The sequence below is a fragment of the Leopardus geoffroyi genome, chromosome B4 (genome assembly GCF_018350155.1).
Source record: "Leopardus geoffroyi isolate Oge1 chromosome B4, O.geoffroyi_Oge1_pat1.0, whole genome shotgun sequence".
Lineage (NCBI taxonomy): Eukaryota > Metazoa > Chordata > Mammalia > Carnivora > Felidae > Leopardus > Leopardus geoffroyi.
Window position 1 is genome coordinate 65,489,186 of NC_059341.1, and position 24,156 is coordinate 65,513,341.

The window sequence follows — 24,156 nt, forward strand, 5'->3', positions numbered from 1 at the left end:
AACATTTTTAAAAGGTATCTTTCATTCTTGAAGTTTCTGGTTAATATGATAAGTAACTATCTGTGGTTTTTACAGGTATGTTAGTAATCTTATACCAGAAAGTATGACTTCATATTGTCGTTTAATTACTTAGTCATGTCATGAAGTCGTACTTCTCCTTATACATGTACCTGTTTCAGTATTACTGAAGAACTTTTGAGAAGCACTTTTGTGGATAATGCAAAACAGAAAATTTCTATTTGAGATTAGAATTTATTGTAAGGTCTTTTAAAATAGATTTGGGTTCTGGGATTGGCTGGTTCAGTCAGTAGAGCATGCAGCTCTTGATCTTGGGGTTGTAAGTTTGAGCCCCACATTGGGTGTAGCGATTACTTTAAAAATCCTTAAAAAAACACACAACAAAACAGATATGGGCTCTGCTTGACCTCTTCTTTTTAGGTTTAGTTCTATTTCATGAACAGGTAGTGAAGTCTGGTACAGATGCTACGTGAGACTTACAGTAGCTCAGCGACCACAAAAATTATTTTCCTTTGTAATATGTCTTGGTGTAATAGGAAAAGTGGGGCTCTGACCAACGGGAGTGATAGAAAAAGGTGGGACATTTAAACCTTTGGAATTATATACATGGCTAAAATTTTCTGGGCCTGGACCTATGACCTGAGGTTGGGGTGAGAAAAGGTGCATAAGTTGATTCATGCTGTTTTTATTGGCTTAAAAAGGAAATAAATAGTGTTAAAAAGTATTTTAGAAAGCATGACTCAACTGTGATAATTTGCAGTTAGCTGACCTTGAATTAGCATCATATCAATCTCACAATTACCCTTTCCTGCAAAAAATGCCACATAAATGTTCACTTTTGAGAGCACCCCTGTTTTATATGATTTGGTTTCAAAATGTAAAAAAAAAATTGTAATAGCATTCAACAGGCACAAAAAGGGGTGCCTGGGTGGCTCAGTTGGTTAAGCGTGTGACTTCAGTTCAAGTCATAATCTCGTGGTCCTTGAGTTCCAGCCCCTTGTTGGGCTCTGCTGACAGCTCAGAGCCTGGAGCCTGCTTTGGATTCTGTGTCTCCCTCTCTCTCTGCCCCTCCTCTGCTCATGTTCTGTCTGTCTCTTTCTCTCAAAAATAAACATTTAAAAAAAATTAAGAAAAAAAGGCACAAAAAGAGTAAAGATTAATACTGTTTTTTTTAAGTTTATTTATTTTGAGAGAAAGAGAACACTTGCGAGTGGGAGAGGAGCAGAGAGAGAGAGAGAGAGGGGGAGAGAGAGAGAATCCCAAGCAGGCTCCATCCTCAGTGCAAAGCCCCATATGGGGCTCAGTCTCACAACTATGAGATCATGACCTAAACCAAAATCAAGAATCGGATGCTTAACTGACTGAGCCACTCAGGCACCCCTAAGATTAATACTGTTTTAAATGTTTTCTCACAGGTTATGCCCAGCAGTTTAAAGTCAGGCAGTTCTGCTTAAATCTGAAGCATTTCTCTATCTATAGCATGGAACATATTCAAATTACAGCAGAGATCTGGCTGGGGTTAAAATATAAGCTCTTTAAAGGTCATAGAAAAATCACAGCAGAAAGGAGCCTGAGGAATTCTGATCACTATAATCACTATAAAATATTATTCCTACTTACATTTTCTTTTCTGTCTTGAAGACAGGTGGCATAGGTTTCTTCTGGAACATACGTCGTGGCACAGGATGCAAACGGAGTGGATGGGAGCAAGAGCCGACAATTGTGTGTCCCTTCAGGGATTTAGCGATGGCCTTCCAAATACTTCCAGATGAAGTATTTCCATTATGTTCCTATTTCCTACTACTTGAGAAAAGATAAAGAATCACTTCTAAAAGCTAGTTTCAAGCCTTTGTTGTCTTTGTATAGTAACCAATAAATCAATCTGCTTCATAATCACCCTCTCTCCTGACTTCGTAGTTGCCAATATTCGTGAAACCCACACCATAAATCATTAAGAATCCTCCCACGCTGCCCATCCTTATCTGCAAGAAAATCACTCCCCTTCCATTCCAAATGAATTCCTTCTAGGAAGTTTCTTCTGCATTAGATGGGATAGGAGAAAGATGCTTTTACTTCCCAAATTCATCATATCCCTAAAATATATTAATATGTGAAGCTAATAATGCTCATCCTCCTCACAAGAAAAGAAAACCCATTAAATTTGATTGAAAGTATAAATTTATGTGAACCAAGTGCCTTGAGACCTAGTCTATGTCCTTTTATTGAAGTGTCGCTGATGCTTTTTGAGCTGGTGGTCATCTTAACATTCAAACAATTTTTAGAAGAAATTAGTTTCTTCAAAGCTGTTGGTTACAGGATGATATTAGACCAAAAAATAAAACAAAACCAAACTAACAAAAAAAGAAACCTGTTACTAAGTGTGACTTTCCTCTCTACCCTGGACCTCAGAGAAGGATACACACAACTGTTCTTTCTTTTAAACTGCTTTTTTGGTCAGTGGTCTAACCTGTAGGACTCATAGTTGCCGTAACTATATGCACCTGGTCTCGTACCCATATGGCTGGATAATATTTTGAGATATTTATGGGTTGTTGTTTTGTTTTGTTTTGTTTTCCATCATTTTCCCCTTTCCATTCTACCATTTAAGCTGGTAGTAAGCTCTGTGCCTGGGGGAAGTCAGGGAGGAATGCAGAGTCAGTCTGGAACATTTTTTGGGTTTTGTTTCCAAAAGTTGAAAACCTAGAGACAGGATAAAGTTTGAGAAAATAAGCTTGGAGAACAAGAAGAGAAAGAGCTAGGATTCTCCTTGTTAATGAGGGCCCCAACCCAGGCAAGAGAGCCCAGGCTGTTGGCCTTACTTTCAAGAGGAGCTGGCATTGCTCCCTGGCCTCAAAGAGCTGCTCTCCTGATGCACTACAGGCCTGGGGTTCCTGGCTTCATCCAAGGTTACCCTGCTTCATTTGAGGCAGTGCAGTATCTGAATGCCTCAGAGAACCACTGTGGGCTTGGTCAACAAGGATGGCTAGAGTGACCAGAACAGACTGGAGATTATTTTTTCCTGGGCATCATGTAAGATGATCAAATTTTAGAAATCCTGGAAGAGGGAAGGAGCCCAATAATGATGGAGAAGTAGTTTGCCACCATTATAGTGGGTTAAGGACTCAGAAGTTTGTTCATTCATTTAAAAATTTATTTAACAAATTTTACTAAAAGCACTCGATGAGTCAGGCACTGTTCTGATGGCTTAGACACATTCATGAACTAAAGAAAGATCCCTGCCCTTATGGAGATAAAACTATTTTCTGAAGTTCTATTTCTCTGACTAGGCCTGTTCTTCACTCACTTCCTCCTTCTGACCCAGGGCCCTATGCCACCCCCAGCCTTGGGGCAGAGAGAGGGAATGACTTCAAGGTGATTGTCCAGGAGCACGCAGTTTGGGATGGGGCTGGTGGGGAGAAACACTATGGAATATATGACAAGGGAAGTCCACCCCTGGGGGAAGAGTGCTGTGAGAGGCATACAGATAAAGAAAGGGGTCCTGGGCCATAGAATTTACACAGCTCTTCCCCTTTCGATCTGCAATTTTGTCTTCCTTCACAATTGTTGCACTGAATTTTGTCCCTCAAGTAACTCTTTCCCCAACACTCTTCCTTTCTGCTCCGAGTTTTGTGGTAGCTGGTGCAGTCCACACCAGTATTTTGTTGCACAGGCTCTCTGCCAGGATCACACTTCAAGAGCTGCTTGTCTGTTTGTTACTGTGATGAAAACAGCAGACTTGTCTCCTAGAAACAAAAGAATCTTGGAGACACCAGTTGTGATTGTATTTTGCAAAGCTTAGTTCAAAAGGATAATGTGTTCAGACAAGATAATTTCAGAATTTGCCTACTTCTCAAGTCACCTTAGTGTTTTCCTGGTCTCTCTGACATAGTGCACGAGCGAACCAATCAACTTATCATTCTCCTGCCATCAAGGCTAACTGAATTTGTGTCTCCATTGGAGAAGAAGTAAAACAATAAGCAATCAGTCTACATTTTGGAGAGCATTCCCACTGTGATTCAATTTACTTTTGTCTTTTTTTGTGTGTGTGTCTCCAATAAAGGCTTTATGTGCTCCTATTTTAAGCATTGAATATATGGTCAATTATCTAATGAGAAGCAAATCCAGAAATATCCCCTAACTCTAATATTCTTACTCTTCTATCACATTATTATGGGAAAAAAATACCTTTCATTTACTTGCCCCACACAGAAAAGTCGAATATTACTCCTTCATCCTCACAATAGCAACAAAATGTGGTATGAGCTGTGGTACAGGAGAACTGGAGTAGGAGTCATAAGACTAATAGGTCTTATTAGTTTTCTCAAACTATTAGTTTTTCCCCACTATCTGTACTCCTTAGATAACACACCTAACACTCTCAGCCTCAGTCCTCATTTTACAGACAAATGGGCTATATTAGGCTATCTCTAAAATCCCATCCAGCTCTAAAATTCTGAGATGGCTGTCTATCTTTATTATTTATGCTGCCACACTAGAAAGGAGGTTTAAAAGGATGTTCATCTATCTCCTCCTCTATTTGGTTTGCTTAAGTAGTAGAAACTGTTTTAAGTAACACCTACATGGCTGACAAGGTTTAAAAAATGAAGATTTGCTAGGTCACCTGGCTGGCTTAGTCAGTACAGCTTGTGACTCTTGATCCTGGGGTTGTGAGTTAGAGCCCCATGTTGGGGATAGAGTTCACTTTAAAAAAATGAAGATTTGGAAAGTGACAGTTAATGAATGAAACATAGATCCTGTTTCCAGAAATATTCAGTCAGGACCCAAGCAGCTATGTTCAAATTCGAGCAGTTTTGGTCCTTACTGATCTTATTACTAGTTGCCCATAGGTGGAGACCAAACTGGAAGTCTCAGCAACAGAGAAAGCAAATGAGAACAATTCCTCTATATGCTTATAGCTATTTTCCTTGAAACCAGAGGAAATCTTACACACCTGTGCCTCTCTTTCCATTATGCATCTAACATACCTCTTCTTCAAGCATGGAGTTCAAGGAAGATTTAAGGGAGCAGGAATCAAGAACACTTTTGTTGACGTCAGAGTGTGACCAAATACATAGCACGTATCATCAATTAAGACACCTTCCCTTTAGACTGCCAATATTATTCACACTACACACTTGAGAATGGCCCCTGTTAGTAGGTGACCATAAGCCCTGGTTTAGCTGTGTCTTGTCTCAGCCTAATTATTTTTTTAAATATTTATTTATTTATTTAGGGAGAGAGAGAAAAAAGAAGCATAGCAGGGAGGGGCAGAGAGAGAGGAAAAGAGAGAGAATCACTATCAGGCTCTGAGCTGTCAGTGCACAGCCCAATGCGGAGCTTGATCCCATGAATCATGAGATCGTGACCAGAGCCGAAATCAAGAGTCTGATGCTTAACTGACTTAGCCACCCAGGCACCCCTCAGCCTAATTCTTTTTTTTTAATTTATTTTCAAGTTAGTTAACATGCAGTGTAGTCTTGGCTTTCAGGAGTAGAACCCAGTGATTCAACTCTTACATATGACACCCAGTGCTCATCCCGAAAAGTGCCCTCCTTAATGTCCGTTACCCATTTAACCCACCCCCTCGCCCAGCAACCCTCAGTTTGTTCTCCGTATTTAAGAGTCTCTTATGGTTTGCCTCCCTCTCTGTTTTTATCTTATTTTTTCTTCCCTTCCCCTATGTTCATCCGTTGAGTTTCTCAAATTCCACATATGAGTGAAATCGTATGATATGTCTTTCTCTGACTTATTTCACTTAGCTTAATACCCTTCAGTTCCAACCACATTGTTGCAAATTCAACCTAATTCTTTTTTTTTTTTTAAGTTTATTCATTTATTTATTTTGAGAGGGAGAGAGAGCACACAAGGAGGGGAGGTGCAGAGACAGAGAGGAGAGAGAATCCCAAGCAAGCTCCATGCTGTCAGTGCAGAGCCCCATGAAGGCCTCAAACCCACAAACTGTGAGATCATCATCTGAGCTGAAATCAATAAGCTGCCACACTAGATTAATATTAATTATATTAATTATATTATATGTAATTATATAATTATATTAATATATAATATATAAATTTATATAACATCACATATGATTATATTATGTTATATTATATTAATTATATTATATATTATTTAGCAATACTAATATTAATTCTTAATATGACCCTTTTTACTCTCAAAAGGGTCCAGTTTTGACAATAAATTATATAGTCATTCTATCTAAAATTTCTACAATGGAAAACCAGTATATCAAAACCTTTTTCTGAATTAAGAGGTTTTTTTTTTTAAGTGTATTTATTTTTGAGAGAGAGAGTATGCATAAGGAAGGGGCAGAGAGGGAGAGAGAGGGAATCCCAAGCAGATCACCAGTGCAGAGCTTAATGTGGGGCTCAAACTCATGAACTGTGAAGTTATGACCTGAGCCAAAGTTGGATGCTTACTTAACCAACTGAGCCACCCAGGTGCCCCCTGAATTAAGAGTTTTTAATATGTTTTGTGGAGGGTTCTTAGCTATGAATTGATTCTCCTTAGTAATATGAGTTTTTAAACAGTCAAAGTGGTAGGTTGAATGGGCAAAGAGACCTGGGACACTGAAATTAGTAAGACAATACTAAAATAGCAACATGTATAAAAACAATGAAATGTTTATATATTTTGGTCCTGATCGTATGAAATGTGGGAGACAGGCACAAGGATGCATGCCAAGTTATTATGGGAAAATTAAATATCCAAAGATAGAGAACTGATTAAATATATTTTGGTACAACCTGTACTAGTGTATAATGCAGCCATTAAAATTGTGGCTATGAAACATTTAGTAAAATCAGAAACATATTTCATATTGAGGTGGAATAGACTTCTCTAAAAAAAAAACAAGTGGGAGTATACATGAAGAGATTAAGAACTTCTGTTTGTAAAAAAAAATGCTAAAAATGAAAATATTTATAAAATATACAAGAAACAAATAACTTAAACATACCTCAGTGGCACCTGGGTGGCTCAGTTGATTAAGCATCTGACTCTTGGTTTGGGCTCAGGTCACCATCTCATGGTTCGGTGAGTTGGAGCCGGCGTCATTGGCCTCTGCACTGACATTGCAGAGCCTGCTTGGGATTCTCCTTTTCTCTCTCTGCTCCTACCCCACTCATACTCTCTCTGTCTCTCTCAAAATAAATAAATAAACTTAAAAAAAATACCTCAAATATATACAGAGTGCTTAATAATTAATGAGAAGAAGTCTGATATTCCAATAGGTAAATGAATAGACAAATCACATTCGCACACGCACACACACATGTATACAAAGCCCAATGGCCAATAAGACATTTTAGAAAATGCTCAGGCTCATGAATAAATAAAGAACTATAGTTTAAAGCCATGTTTTCTTCATAGAAAATGATTTGGTGTTTGAAGTGACTGGCTTATAATGCAGCAGGAATTGATCTTATAAAACTAAAGATATTAAAAGATCTAATGCATATATCTATACGAATGGGTCAATGATACTACTCAAACGAGGGGTTGGGCAGGCTTGGAAACACAGAAAAGATCCACAAGGAGAAACTTGGTGATACTCGCCAAGCTATTGTCCAAGGAAGAGAGGGAGTTGTAACCTTCTGACTTGGAAAACATCTGTGGTGATAACCGGCAAGTTGATCCCTAATGCAGAGTTACAGACAAGGGGCAGGAATAATAATAATAATAATTAAAAATAATAATAATAGTAATACCAATAATATCAACAAACATTATTAAATGCTTTGTGCATTTTGGTAAGTGCTTTACATGAATTATTTAATTCTTTCCAAAAACTCTTAAGAGAAAGTTTACTATTTTTGTCTAGTTCACAGATGAGGAAACATCAGTACCTGAATCCAGATCTTTCTGACAACAATGAACATCTTTGTAGCTGTTCTGTACAGACTTTTAAGTAGTTTTTCATTCAAGAGATATGTACTGGACTTATATTAGGTTCTGAAAATTTAACTGATAGGAAGACTGGTCTATTGTCCTTACAGAGCTTATAGTTTAGCAGTACCTTATGGTATGACGATGCTGCTGACAAGCTCAGGCTTGCTGTGAGATGAACACATTAGCTCTTTTAGCCTGATGCCATTTGTACTAATTATATTGGATTGACATTTATTCCTAACTCCTTCTATATGTCTTTCTGTGCAGCAGAGGCTGGAAAGCTAAAAGCTGTATCTCCCAGAATCTCTTGCAGTTAGGGTTCTAAAGGAAAGTTGGGTTCCTCTAATTAGACATACTCATGAGAGATATGGAGGCAAATGTCAGGTGGAGGCCATGAGTCTTCCTTCCTTCCTGCTTCCTCCCTGCCTTCATCCCTCCCTTTCTTTCTTTCTTTCTTTCTTTCTTTCTTTCTTTCTTTCTTTCTTTATCTTCCTTTCCTTTCCTTTCCTTTCTTTTCCTTTCCTTTCTTTCTTTTCTTTCTTTCTTTCAGTGAGAATATTTAAGTTCTACTCTTTTAGCAAATTTCAACTATACAATACAGTGTTATCTATCACCATGTTATACATTAGTTCCTTAGAACTTATTCATCTTTTAACTGAAAGTGTGTACTCTTTTACCAAACTCTCCTTATTTTCCCCACTTCTGAGCCCTGGCAACCACTTTCTACTCTGTTTCTATGAGTTTGAATTTTGGGGGGTGATTCCATATATAAGTGATACCATTTGGTACTTGTGTTTCTCCATCTGGCTTATCACATTTAGCACAATGCCCTCCAGGTTCATCCATGTTGTGGAATGTGACAGGATTTCACTCTCCTTTTAAGGCTGAGTAACATTCCTTTTGTGTGTTTCTGTAGGTGTGTATATATATATATATATATATATATATACACACACACACACACACACACACACACACACACATATGTATATATATAGTCACATCTTCTTTATCTCTTCATCTGTTTCCATACCTTGGCTATTGTGAATAATGCTATGAACATGTGACTACAGGTATCTCTTTGAGACAATGATTTCTCTTTGGATATATACCCAGAAGTGAGATTGCTGGATCATATGGTAGTTTTATTTTTAATTTCTTGAAAGAAACTCCATAATGTTTTCCATAGTGACTGTATGAGTTTATATTCCCACTGATAATGCACAAAGTTTCCCTTTGCTTCACTTCCTCATTAACACTTGTTCATTTGTCTTTTTGATGATAGCAAGTTTAATAGGTGTGAGGTGATATCTCACTGTAGTTTTTACATCACTTGCATTATCCTGATGATTAGTGATGTTGAGCACCTTTTCATGTATCTGTTGGACATTTCTAGGTAGGTCTTTTTTGGAAAAAGGTCCATTTAAGTCCTTTGCCCATTTTTAAAATTGCATTATTGTGTTTTTGCTATTGAGTTGTATGAGTTCCTTGAGTAATTTAGATATTAATCCCTTATCAGATATGTGCCTTCCAAATACTTTCTTCTTTTCCATAGGTTGTCTTTTCATTCTGTTGCTGGTTTGCTTTGCTGTCAGCTTTTTAGTTTGACGTGGTAGCAACTGTTAATTTTTTGCTTTTGTTACCTTTGCTTTTGATTCGAATCCAGAAAGCATTGCCAGGATTGATATCAAGGACCTTACTCCCTATTTTCTTCTTGGAGTTGTATGGTTTCAGGTCTCACACTGAAGTCTTTAATCCATCTTGTGTTGGTTTTTGTGTATGGTGTGAGATCGTGATCCAGTTTTGCACTCTTACATGTGGCTGTCCAGTTTTCCCAACACCCTTTATTGAAGAGACTCTCCTTTCCCCACTGTATGTTTCTTGAAAGCCATCCCTCTGATGCTGTTTCTCCTGGCAAGCAAGTCATGGAAAGGTACCAAGAGGCGAAAAGATATATATAAGGGACCAGAGTCACTGTTTCATGTCTTGTGTCCATCTTCACGGGTTTTGAGAGGCAGTTATGGAGGTAGTAGAAGCAGCTGATCCTCCTTATTACGAACACAATCATCCCAGTAGCAGCCTCTTGACTCCTTTGTCTTTGCCTCTTCCAATGGTCATGATTCCTGATTCAATCCTTTGCTTCTTCAATACCTGGAATTGTTTGTTCCCTGCACTAAATCGTCATTGATATTCCAATTTGCATTTCATCACATTTAATTCATTTCACTTTCCTGGTTCTGATTCCATGCTCCCCAAGCAGCCATCCTATTGTGGCTTGAGATGCTGTTTTGTATAATGGCTCAGAGTATAAACTCTGGAATCAGATTTGGAGTTAAATACTCTATGATGATGAGCACTAACCTTTAAGAGTCTCTATGTCCTTACTATAAGATATGAACAGTTATGCTAATGTACCTCACAGGATTATCATGAAGATTAAATACCATCTTGTATAACAAGTGCCTTGAAAACAGTAAAAGTTGATAAATGGCAGTGGTATTATTCTTGTTATTCTTGTTGTTATTACTGCTGTGTGTCCGACTTTCACAGATTTTCTTTGGATGCTCAAGCAAAGGGCAAATTCTCATGACCTAATCAAAGCTCTGTTCTTAGACATCACTGTTACTACATATCTGTAAGATGATATCTTTTTAAGTCATTAAAAATCATCTTTTATAACAAATTTTCACAACATTCATAATGGGCCACATTCACATGTATGACAAACACATAAAGTGAGGCTATAATGCATGTTTTTATCTCTTATTCCAGAAAGCATATTAGAATTCATGAGAATGACATTATTATGGCTATACAGTTGTATATATTTATGTGCTTTGTAATTTGTGCTATAATTTGTTAAATAAATGTAAATGAGGAGCCTGCGGGTAGCTCAGTTGGTTAAGTATCCAACTCTTGATTTTGGCTCAGGTCATGATCTCACCATTCGTGAGTTTGAGCCCAGTGTCCTGCTCCATGCTGAGAATTCAGAGCCTGCTTGGGATTCTCTCTCTCTCTCCTCTCTCTCTCTCTCTGTCCCTCCCTTTCTCGCATGCTCTCTCTCTCTCTCTCTCTCTGCCTCTCAAGAAAGAAAAAAAAAGCAAATGATTCATATAATTTATCCATTGCCATTTCCCAGTGCTCAGATGATGATGATGTTTCCTCACCCTCCCTGGAGGCTACTCTTTCTCTTGTTGTGGCTGCAGTTCTCTGCCTGGACTCCTCTCTGAGGCTGTGGTCTGAAAATTCCTCTAGGTAGAAAGAAGCTGAGGTGGTCTTAGAGCTCACCTCATTGTTTTTTCCTCATTCGGTGATCAAACCACCTGGAAGGTCTCTTGCCTAAGGCTTAAAACAGTTGTTTCACATATTTTTGTTTACTTTTCCATTTGCTTACAGTGAAAAGACAATTCTGGTACCAGTTACTCCATCTTGGTGGAAGTAGAAGTGCCTCAACAAACATTTTTGATTGAAGGGATTATAAAATGTGAGGGGCACCATGAGTTAGAACATGATCTCTGTTTTGCTGCTAGATTTCTTTTATGGTCCTTCATGTATTAAGATGGTCCTTTGGAGCTAAAATTTCAAGATTATAGCTTTTGTCCCTTTGACCTTGTCCCTACAGTTCCTGGATCCCAAATCATAGCCAGGATGGTACTAAGTTGCTTAGGGTGAAAACACATAAATTGTTTTATGTGGGGTTTTAGGACATACATATATGTGTAGTTTACTCAATTACAACCAAACCATCAAATTCTGCTTGATTTAGAATTTGTTCTTGGCTTCCTAAATGTCTAGTGTCTTATTCTAATATAATCTTCCACCGTCAGTCAGCAATCCTGGACACCAATGCAACAAGATTCTTCCCATCTAGTTTCTCTCATTCTTAGCCTTGAGCACCGGATCAGTGGTTTCCAAATCATTTTGGCCATGCACCCCAAAGAAAGTTTGAGCATCCAATATCTCATTGTGTGTGTGTGTAACATGTACTACGGAAATAATATATTATGTACATCGTAAAACATCCACAAATTGAACTAAAACATGAAAATAAAAAGACTGTTTTTCATCTTGTATCCCATTGTATGAATTTGCATCCTCCACTGGGGTACACATACTACATTTTAAGATGAATGCCTTGAAGTTCAGAGCAAAGTTCAAAGGAGCCAACCTCCTGCAGTGATAAATCTATGCCGGCTCCTCCCATAGGAATATTTTAGAACTAGTTTTTAATGGCTTTTTAGTTTCTTAATGTGCATGAGTAGTCCTTCTTATGTCAAGCCAGAACTAACTTAATCCTTGATTTTTCTTGTTCCTTTCTGACTTGTTATATTTCTTTTCCTTTGTTCACTCTCTGTATTTGCAGTTTGGCTTTCTCTCAAGCAATCTATTTCCTATCATATTTTAACATTGAAACCACATGCCTTTATATTGACTTTACAAAATATTGTTTCTAGTTGACAGGATATACATGCAAACAAGGAGGGAGGGAATGATTTCCTTTAGATTCCGCTTAGATTCTGCCCAGGATGGAAAGGACCTGGAAGCCATTCAGAGACTAGATAAATTGCCAGTTGAATGAAAAATTATAAAGTAAATTGGGATTCCCCACAAGTAAAAATATGTAAAAAGAGAACATGACTAGAAATAAAACCTGTACTACTTTTCACTAGAAAATAACTATTCATCTAATACATAATAAGAGTTATGATCTCAGCCATTTGACCATCATATCCTGGATCAATGTCAAAAGTCCATAGGTCAGTCAGTAAAAAGCGGTATATTGTTAAAAAAAAAAGCTTATGGGTCATATTTGAGGCATTTAAAGATACATTCAGTTTTCTTTCAGAAGACAACCATTGTTACTAGTTCTTTTGCATCTTTTCAAATATATCAAATTAACACTAATAATAATATATTGTATAGACTGTCCTATATCTTTTTGTTTTGATTTAAAATTATATCTTGGCAAAAATTTTTTAAAAAATTTTTAATGTTTATTATTTAGAGAGAGAGAAAGAGAGAGAGAGAGAGAGTGGGGGAGGGTAGAGAGAGAAGGAGACACAGAATCCAAAGCAGTCTCCAGGCTCTGAGCTGTCAGCACAGAGCCTGATGCAAGGCTCGAACCTGCAAACCCTGAGATAATGACCTGAGCTGAAGTTGAGCGCTTAACCAACTGAGCCACTCAGGTGCCCCTATCTTGACAAAGTTTCTAGTGAATACAGGAAGAGGACTCTCATTCTTTTTTATAGTTTCATGAAAAACTGTAACTTAATTTATTTAGTCAATTATTTATTTAACTAGTATTGATGATCAATAGCACTCATCTTTAGTTATTACAAATACTGCTGCATGAATAATCTTACATATGCCATTTTACATATATACTAATGTATCTGTAGTATGAATTCCTAGAAATTCAATTGCTGGTCAAAGAGTATGTGATTTTTAACTTTTAAAGGCATTGGCAATTATTGCCAGCAATAAATGAGAGTGAGTAAAGTGTTCTTTACAATGCTAACTATAGTGCTTTATAATTACTAAGCACTCACATGTTCATTTGGTGATCCAATTAATTGTTGTAAAATCAAAGCAGCATATATGACAGAAATTGGAAATACATTACCTTTAAGATTCAAACATTATGATTATTCTCAATGATGAATTCAAAATCAACTCACGTTAGACAAATGAATTTCGAGTTTATTGCTTCCTTGTCCTAGGTTGGGAACAGAGTGATAATTCAGAGGTAAGTTTTCCATCTAAACTCTACCCTATAAACTTGCATAAGTTTAGCTTCCATGGATGGCTCTGACTTAAAAAAAATTTTCACCTTAAGAAAGAAGGATAATGTCATACTTATAAGCCAATAAGCAAGAATAAATCATTTTCATAGGACTGTTTACATGAGGAACAAAGCTTGCTTTGTTCTTCCCCGTGTGTTTCTTTGGATGAAAAGATATTCCCATTAATGCCCCAGTTGAAGTCAACATGCTGAGCAGAGGATGCTGTTGAGCATCGTCTCCAGTTGAAAGCATTCAGGATATACATGAAATCCTATTGGCAGGAAAGATAGTGTCAAGATGCCCATAACTCTGAACTGAACACAGACAAAGACTAAGGAGTCAACAGCAGATGCTACTGTTGGTCAGGAAGGTTGGTGCTCTGGCACTTGGGTTTTCAGATTTGCATGCCAATTTGCACTCTATCTTTACCTCAAATGGTGCAGATTATAATAAGTGCCACTGCCTTTTTTGGTTACACATCAGCTACTAGAACTGCAAAAGCTCTGGGACACTTGGGTGGCTCAGCTGGTTAAGCGGCCAGCTTTGGCTCAGGTCATGATCTCATGATTTGTGAGTTCTAGCCCCATGTTGGGCTTTGTGCTGATAGTTCAGAGCCTGGAGGCTGCCTTGGATTCTGTCTCTCTCTCTCTCTACCCCTCCCCTGCTCACGCTCTGTCTCTCTTTCTCAGAAATAAATAGACATTAAAGAAATTAAAAAAGAACTGCAAAAGTTCTGCAGAAGACCAAGTCTTCTGCTCTAAAGGACACACACAGAACCTTGCCATGCTCTGTGAGCTGAACACTGACGTGGCTGTATTTGCTGATATATAAATTCAACGTAAAGGGAGAGCAGAGGGCAGACAGGCTGTTCTGAGATAACGACTCAGTCTGGCCCAGTGTTGCCACTCTGTGATTCTGTGATGCTGACCCATTCTAAACAGGTCTAAACTCAGTTCTACTCTCGTTTTTTTCACAGATGGCTTAAGCCTCGAATCAGCCTAGACCACAATACTTAGCTAAGGCCACTGCACATTGACCTGTTATCCACGATCTTAGTCCTAAGTGCCTTAATTCTTCACTTTGACCAGGGTTTGAATTTTGCAGGGGGCCTCAGGTGCGGAGCAGCTCAAAGGTTGTACCTTAATCTCTGTTTTGGTCTTACAAATTATGGTAACCATGTGCTTCCTTTCTCTGAGAGCTGGTGTGTGCTGACCCCCATAGCCTTTTCCTTCTCCAGCAACTTTACTGGCCTTCTGGGGTCCTGATTAGAGTCCCTCTGAGTGACGGGAGCCACAGAGTGCAGTAAAAATACAGGCTTTGGAGTAAGATGAATAGTCTTGAATCACCACTTGGTTCTGTCACTTTAAGTCCTTCAGCCATTTTGTTTCAGCTTTCTCATCTGTAATATGACCATAGTGTCAACGTCATGAGGTTTTATTGACAAGAGTGGAAGAATAATGTGCATAATATTTTTGGTATGGCTGACACATTCTATGCACTTTACTTTTATTGTTCTATCCTGAAGGCACCTTTAACCAGAGTCTTTCTCCCTCCAATCCATGAGGACTGTGGCAGTCTTGATGACTTGTATATTAAAGAGATGAGGGGGAAACATTCCTTTTTCTTCTCTTCCAATATGATAGGTATGTGGATTCTTCCTCTTCACGAGCCTGAGTAAAAGACGGAAGTGTTCTTGGGCTTGCTGTTGCAGTATGGCCCAGCTAACCTTCTCCTAAGTTGAGAGGGAGGGTCTCCTATGGGAGGTCCCAGCCTGACCTCTTCTTTTAGTCCTAGAAATGGCCTTTAACAGGAGTCGTGCTGGCTGTGAAAATTCAGGCTTTCATAACCACAACCCTTATATAATCCTTATAATTATCTTTGGATTTAATAATAGTGCAAGAGAAAACCACATTAGAAATTACTCTTTCATGGTGAATATCCTCACGTTGAGAAGGCTCATAAATGTTAACGTACAGACCAATAAAACTACAGATAAGGAAGTGAGACTCTTTTGTGCAAAAGTTCATAAGGAAAAGTAACAGGTGCAACTGTTGACACCAAGCACTCTAAAGGGGAGTTTTCTTGCTCTGTGCCCAAGAAACATTCAAAATTGTTAGTTACTATTCTTTGCAAAAAACCTTTCAAGTCTGAAGACCATTACTAAGTTTGTCTTCCGGTACTTCTTACCAAGTTAAATGATTGAAATTTTTTAAAAAAGCTTTTAGATAGTCTGTTTTTCAATTGCTTGATTCTACTTGGAATTCTTCTTAAAAATCTCCTTATTTTTAAGCAGGATAACCTAGTGATCACAGTTTTCCAGTGAGGTTTAAACCGTTGCTGATTATAGTTGAAGTTGTCCAATGCTTCATCACCTGGAAGACTAGAAAACCATGTTTCTAATAAACTAAAAATAATCTTCCTTTTCAACTTAGATTCAGGAATCCCCCTATCCAAAAGCAGTCCAGCTGCTTTGAGAGTTGTTGGAAGGCTATAAATAGTTCTTATGCACGTGCCTGCCGGGATTTGGAGTTTGGGTAAAGAGGGAAATGTCGATCAATGGCAAACCTAAAAGGCTGGCAATAAACAAGGATAGTTAGCTCCTTTTCTCTTATAATTCTAAGAAGGGAACCAAGAAAAGATATACAGAACCATATGAAACAACAAAATCACAGGTCAATTTAGACCTGGAAGAAACTTGGTGATCTTCTGGTTTAAACACTTTACTCAACAGGTGATGATCTAAGACCATGATGCTAGAAATTGGCAGGTACAACAACTCTTTGACACAAGTTTAATTTTAATACAAATTTTATGGATGATGAAATTGAGGTAACTCAGTAAGCGTAGAGCTGGAATTTGGACCTGAGTTTTGTTGGCTTTGGGGCCTAAGTTTTACCTCTGTGCTACCTCACACACATACATCTATGAGATGTTTTCTTGTATTGATTCAGTTGTGTTTGTACATGAGTGACTGCATTTGCCCCATTGTGTTTTGCTTGCAGTCCCTAAAGGAGTTATGTGGTTTTAGTGTGAGGAAGAGACATTCTCTTATGTTTAAGAGACTTGGACTAACATTTGTACTTTTCCCCTCTAGAAAATTTACAACCTCCAGTGTATCCCAAGAGATAAAACTGGCGGAGGAAAAGGGGCCAGGGGTCAGGGAAGAACACAGAAAAGGCCAAGCTGAGGATCTTACACACACACAAAAAACCCGTTACTTGTTTACAAGTAAAACTTATTTACAAAAAAACCCTTATACTTAAAAATATAAGTGTTAAATCTTCACCACTTCACCCATCCAATAATTAATGTTTACTGAGCACCTATTCTGTGCCAAGCCTTGCATGAGATGCTACATATCTATGGCTGAGTAAGGCACCACTCCTGACGTCAATCAATGTACTGCCCAGCAGGGGAGACAGACAATTAAGCAGATGTTTGCAATATAATGGGCAGGTGATAGGACCATAAAACTTTAATACAACAATTTGAGCAAGCAACTCAGCTTGGGGTATCTGCGATATCACCATAAAAATTCCTTTTGAGTTGCAGGATCCTTTTGAAGAACGTGGGGAAGTTTGCCAGATGAAGAAATAGGGGAGAAGATATTTCAGGTGAATGGTACTGCATGAGTAAAGATACGGAGTTACGAAAACACATGCATGGAGAGTCTGGAGAACTATGCAAAGTTAACTTGGCTTTCACTGGGTGGTGGCTATTACAGCTGACCTCGAACAATGCAGGGGTTGGGGGGCTGAAGGGGGTTGGGGGTGGTCAGGTGGTGGTGGTGGTGGTTAGGAGGGGAGTAGTGTCCCCTCTGCAGCTGAAAATCTGCATCTAACTTTTGACTCTTAAAAACTTAACTACTAATAGCCTACCGTTGACCAGAAGCCTTACCGATAACATAAACAGTTGATTAACACATATTTTTCATGTTGTATGTATTATATACTGTGTTCTTACAATAAAGCTAGGCACAAGAAGATGTTAGAAAAATCAATAGGAAGAGAAAATACACTTATAGTACTGTACTGTACATATCAGGAAAAGTCCACACTGAGAGTGGACCTACACAGTTCAAATTCATGTTCAGCTGTATTATGTTAGCTAGTTACAATGAAAGTGTCAATGATTATTATAACAAGTTAGTTTCATCTATGCTAATACTAGACTGGAATGCAGGTTAGGCAAGGCTGGGTCTAAGAAAGTTTCTGTATATGATAGAGATGATTAAAGATAAGATAAAAAACAACTTCATATCAGAATGATGGACGATACAACCCAAGCTTATCATTTCCAGAGTTTGAGAAAGTCTTGAAAAACAAAGAGATATGGCCAAGTGGACTGGTTCAGCCTGAGATGGCAGTGGTAAGTGCTTTCTTGAAGGCCAGATGAAACCTGGGAGACTGGGCAAAACCACATAAAACAACCAGAATGAATAAACAGAAGAATCTGTGCAATCCCCTTGGATTTCCTTTTAAAGAACATGTCTAGAGAAAAGAATATGGCATTTGGAGTCTCAAAGCCTGAGGTTTGAAATCTGGCTCCACCATTTATTAGCTCCAAAAGCAACTACCTCCTGTGGAAAATGGAGACACAGAGTGGGGACTTGCAGAGATGCTGCAGTGAAAGGCCTAGCACAGTGCCAGGCACCCAGTGTGAACCTCCAACTTGAGCATTCCCATTGCTGTGATCTCAGGGGTCTTGCTTGGACACGTAATTAAAGTTCCTGCCTTCTCAGGGGTTGCCTGGATGGCTCAGTGAGCTAAGTGTTGACTTCAGCTCAGGTCATGACTCATGGTTTGTGAGTTCAGGCCCCGCATGGGGCTCTCTGCTGTCTGCACAAAGACTGCTTTGGATCCTCTGTCTCCACCCCCCTCTTTTTCTGCCCCTCCCCCCTTCCTTCTCTCTCCTCCTGGCAAGCTTATACACTCTCTGTCTCTCTCAAAAAATAAATAAACATTAAAAAAAAGTTGCTGCCTTCTTCAAAACAACTCTAGAGGTGAGTCCTTTGAAATAAGCTATGTTCTATGAACCATCTATGTGGAGAGTTGTGGGTGGTGGTATATCTATGGATAGGTGAGCAACTGTGAATAAACTTGGGAAGAACACATCTGTTGAAAATCAGTGTTCAGTGTGGATCAATGCTTTGATCTAAGGCCTCTACAGATATTTGCTTGTACTTTACTCCTATGGGGGATGTTCGAGCCACCTGGAACCATCCCTGTCAGTCCAAATTCTTCTTTCCTAGGACTTCTTGGAGTAGGCTTTCCCTACTATAATTTTGTAGCACTCTAGGTCATGGGGAAAATAAATGGCTTTGTAGCTTTCTCAGGCCAGCCCATATAGGTACATTCTGCGATTTTAGCTATGGTGTCAGGTTCTTCAGGTAGAAACTAAAACCAGTGCTGGTTCATTTTAAAGGTATAAGAGAGAGTTTTTTCATTGAAATAGTTGTGGAATAAAGAAAAAAATCCACTTTATACAGTGGGTGAATGATAGTACAGAGACTGCCAATTCTCCATGAAGCCACAAATCCTACAAAACCTAAGTTCCACAAGGTCAGGGTCATCTTTGTTGTTCATCATATCCCTAGCGCTGAGCACTGTGTCTGACACATAGCAGGCAACAAACAAGTATCTGTGAAATGAATGAAGAAAGAAAGGAATAGTATTGAAAGGCATGCGCAAAGATAGCAGAGCCTTAACGTGATCCAAGGGCAAGCTGATAAGTATTTTAGGGATACACTGGCTTCTTTATGTTGACACTGAGGTAACAACTGTCATACTTTCCCACTAAATATTCCTTGGTGCCATTTTCGGAGAGAAACATTCACTGGATGCATCCTTAAGCAGATGAAGTTCTTAGGAATTCCAGATGGGTAGGTTGATAAGAGTTCACATCTGAATGGACATTGTTATACAAAAAGTTCGGAAGAACCCAAATGATTGTGCAGTTTTATACTCCTCCTATAACATGAAACCCAGGAGCCTTCAGATGATTCCTGTACTCTTTTCCATTTTCAGCCAAAATAGATTCCTTCTGCCTCTCTCAAACTTTCCCATTATTGCATAATCGAGGAGGGCCCACAGAGCTTCCCTTGTTGTTAAGCAGAACTGACAGAAGACTGATATTTTCTATTTAAGGCAGAGCTTGGAAGTTACCAGCTGATTCTCAAACAGCACCGAGAGACGAATGTGGGTATCATGCACAAGATGTTCTGTCCCTTCGACTTTTACTTTCTTGCCTCTAAATATCAGCCCTTAAACAGCAGCCTAGTGATAACTGACGTGGGATCATTGGCATTGGTATTCATTCTTTAGAAGGCAAGATTTAGGCTTTTATATATTTTGTTTTCATTACATTTAAGAAAGAATGCCTCACATTCACATAAACAAAACTGGAAATTCCATTTTGGAGTTTCATATTCAAAATGTTACAGTACCTTTGTTCCTTTAAGAGGTCTCTGATGAAAACAAAAACAAAAATAAAACAAACAAACAAAAACCACCTCAAAAAGAAAAAAAACACATCTCACAAGTTGAAGAGGTTCTGGACGGCATGCAATTTTGATAACATGCCATTTTATAGAGTGAGTGATATCTGTTTTCAGTGATATCTTGTAAGGGTTAAATTGTAGTGTAGGGCTAACCTGTAGCCTTAAGAAATAACAGCTTTGTTTTAACACTATAGGTTAAGAGACAACAGCCTTATCCTATCAATCAAGGGGTGGATTAGTGTTTGATTGGTTTGGAGCAAGGGCCTGTTTGAACTGTTTCCACCTGGGAACTATTCCTTTGTTCTGTTCCCAGGTGATAAGACGTGGTTGGCTATAAATACTCTGTACCCCGGCTGTTCAAGACCGCACTCTAGTCAAGAGTGTAGGTCCCAATCCATCGGTTTGCCTTACCTCTCATTGCAATAAACTTTGTTGTGACTGTCACTGGTGCCCGTAGCATTCTGTTTCAGGAGTCGTGTGGATGCAACAATCTGACTGGCATTTTTTCTCAATTAACCTAAATTATTTCTAATATTTTTCATAATTATTTAAAACATGTCCATGTCATCATATTTAAATCCTCTGAAGGGCAAAGGGACTAGACCTTTTTACAAGCACACCTCGGAGATATTGCAGGTTCGCTTCCAGACGACCACAGTAAAGTGACTATTGCAACAGAGCAAGTCAAATGAATTTTTTTGTTTCCCAGTGCACACACAAGTTAGATTTACACTATACGGTAGTGTATTAAGTGTGCAATAGCATTATGTCTAAAACGAACAATGTACACACCTTAATTTAAAAATACTTAATTGTTAAAAAATGATAACGATCATCTGAGCATTCAGAGAGTAGTAGTCTTTTTGCTGGTATAGGGTCTTGCCTGGATGTTCATGGTTGCTGACTGATCAAGGTGGTGGTTACTAAAGGCTGGGTGACTTTAGCAATTTCTTAAAAGGAGACAATGAAGTTTTCCCCATCAATTAACAAATTTCTTTCACATATTATTTCTCTGTAGCATGTGATGCTGTTTGATAGCATTTTACCCACAGTAGAATGTCTTTCAGAATTGGAGTCAATCCTCTCAAATCCTGCCACTGCTTATCAGCTAAATTGATGGAATATTCTAAATCCTTTGTGGTCATTTCCACAATCTTCATTGCATCTTCACCAGGAGTAGATGCCATCAAGAAACCACTTTCTTTGCCCATCCATAAGAAGCAATCCTCTTCCATTAAACTTTTATCAGGAGATTGCAGCAATTCAGTGCCATCCACAGGCTCCACTTCTAATTCTAGTTCTCTGGCTATTCTCAGTTCATCCTCGGTTATTGCATCTACTGAAGTCCTGAACCCATCAAAGTCATCTATAAGGGTTGGAATTAACTTCTTCCAAACTCTTGTTCGTGTTATTTTGACCTCGTCTCATAGATCAAAAATGTTCTTAATGGCATCTAGAATGGTGAATCCTTTCCAGAAGGTTTTCAGTTTACTTTGCCCAGATCCCTCACAGGAATCACTATCTGTAGCAGCTATAGCCTTATGCAATGTAATTTTTAAATAATAAGACTTGAAAGTCAAAATCAGCCCTTGAACGATGGGCTGCAGAATGAATGTTGTATTAGCAGGCATGAAAACAACATTAATCTTGTATGTCTCCATCAGATCTGCTGGGTGATCGGGTGCATTATCAGTGAGCAGTAATATTTTGAAAGGAATCTTTTTATCTGAGCATATCTCAACAGTGAGCTTAAAAAATTCAGTGAACTGTGTTGCAAACAAATGTGCTATCATCCAGGCTTTGTTTTCCATTGATAAAGCACAGGAAAAGTAGGTATAGTATAATTCTTTTTCTTAGTGCTTTTTAGAGAGAAAGAGAGAGAGAGAGAGAGAGAGAGAGAGAGAGAGCGCGCGCATGCGTGAGTTGGGGAGGGGCAGAGAGAGACAGAGAGTCCCAAGCAGGCTTTGCACCATCAATGCAGAGTCTGACATGGGGCTGACACTCACAAACCATCAGATCATGACCTGAGGCTGAACCGAGTCAGGTGTTCAACTGACTGACCCACCCAGGTGCCCCAGATTTAGTATAATTCTTAAGGGTCCTAGGATTTTGGAAATGGTCAATGAGAATCAGCTTCAATGTAAGTCACCAGCTGCATTAGTCCCTAACAAAAGAGTTTTTTGAAGCTAGGCATTGGCTTCTCCTCTGTAGCTATGAAAGTCCTGGATGACATCTTGTTCTAATATAAAGCTGCTTCATCTACATTGGAAATCTGTTGTTTAGTGTAACTACCTTCATTAATGATCTTAGCCAGATTTTCTGGATAATTCGCTGCAGCTTCTCCATATGCACCTGCTGCTTCACCTTGCACTTTTATGTTATGGAGATGGCTTCTTTCCTTAAATCTCATGAACCAACCTCTGCTAGCTTCCAACTTTTCTTCTCCTCACCTTTCTTAGATTCTGTACACTTGAAGAGAGTCAGGGCCTGGCTCTGGATTAGGCTTTGGCTTAAGGGAATGTTGAATGTTGTGTCAGTTTGATCTTCTATCCAAACCACTGAAACTTTCTCCGTATCAGCAATAAGTCTGTTTTGCTTTTTTATCAAGAACTTTTCCTTTGCATTCACAACTTGGCTAATTGTTTGGTGCAAGAGGCCTGGCTTTTGGCATCTCTTGGCTTTCAACATGCCTTCCTCACCGAGCTTAATCATTTCTAGCTTTGGATTGAAAGTGAGAGACGTGCAACTCTTCCCTTCACTTGAACACTTAGAGGCCACGGTAGGGTTATTAATTGGCCTAGTTTCAATCTGTGTCTCAGGGAATAGGGAGGCCCGGAGGAGAGACATGGGGGAATGGCCGGTTGGTGGAGCAGTCAGAACACACACTTTTATCAATTAAGTTTGCTGTCTTATGTGGGTATGATTCACAATGCCCTAAAACAATTACAATAGTAACATCAAAGATCACTGATCACAGGTGACCATAACAAAGATCACTGATCACAGGTGACAAAAACTTTGAAATATTGTGAGAATTATCAAAATATGGCACACAGGCATGAGGTGAACAGAATGCTGTTGGAAAAATGGCATCGATCGACTTCCTTGATGCAGGGTTGCCAAAACCTTCAATATGTAAAAAAACACACTATCTGGAAAGCGCGATAAAGCCAAGTGCAATAAAAGGAGGTATGCCAGTAATCTCAATTTAACCAGTCTGTGGATATGGGCTTTTTCCGGGAAGGGGGTGTTATCTTGGGTTTATGGCTATCTTTAGCCAAAAGCAAGTCCCAGAGAGGGACTCAGCTCACAGACAGCGTTTGCTAACACTCCCAAAAGCTGGGGGTGTGTGCTCAAAACCTGGGGTCAGGGATCCTGGTGGAACACAACAGCCTCTAAGGAGAGATGGGGATGGGACAAATGTGTGTGACTCTGCTCAGAGTTCTGGTACGTTTTTAAAAATTTTTTTAATGTTTTTTTTTAATGATTTTTGAGAGAGAGAGAGAGAGAGAGAGAGAGGGAGCGAGCGTGAGTGGGGGAGGGGCAGAGAGACGGAGCTGCAGAATCTGAAGCAGCTGTCAGCATAGAGCTTTTCATTTTTTAATCATGGAAGCTTATCTTTAATTTTTAAATTAGTTTTAAACTTTTAAATCATGACATATATCATACTAGAGAACTCACAATATATGTATACCAAATACACCATTTCCAATACCTTGGAATCCCCCACATAAATCTCCTTACTTGTATCCTTCTCTCGGGAGGTAACTGCTGACCTAAGTCTGGTGTTAATCATTTACTAGCTACTCTTTATAGCTTTTTTTTTTAATTTAAATATTTTTTAAAAATAAGGACACCAGTCAGATTGGGTTTGGGGACACAATTCAACCTACAATATGATTTTTTTTCCTCATAAACATCTTTATTTCAAGCGTTCTTAAACAC

General features: G+C 38.8%; 1 pseudogene; it reads right to left on the reverse strand.

Moving 5' to 3' along the window:
- Positions 1–20,963: 20,963 nt before the first annotated feature.
- On the reverse strand, positions 20,964–23,058 carry LOC123591808 (annotated as a pseudogene).
- Between the last annotated feature and the right edge of the window lie 1,098 nt (positions 23,059–24,156).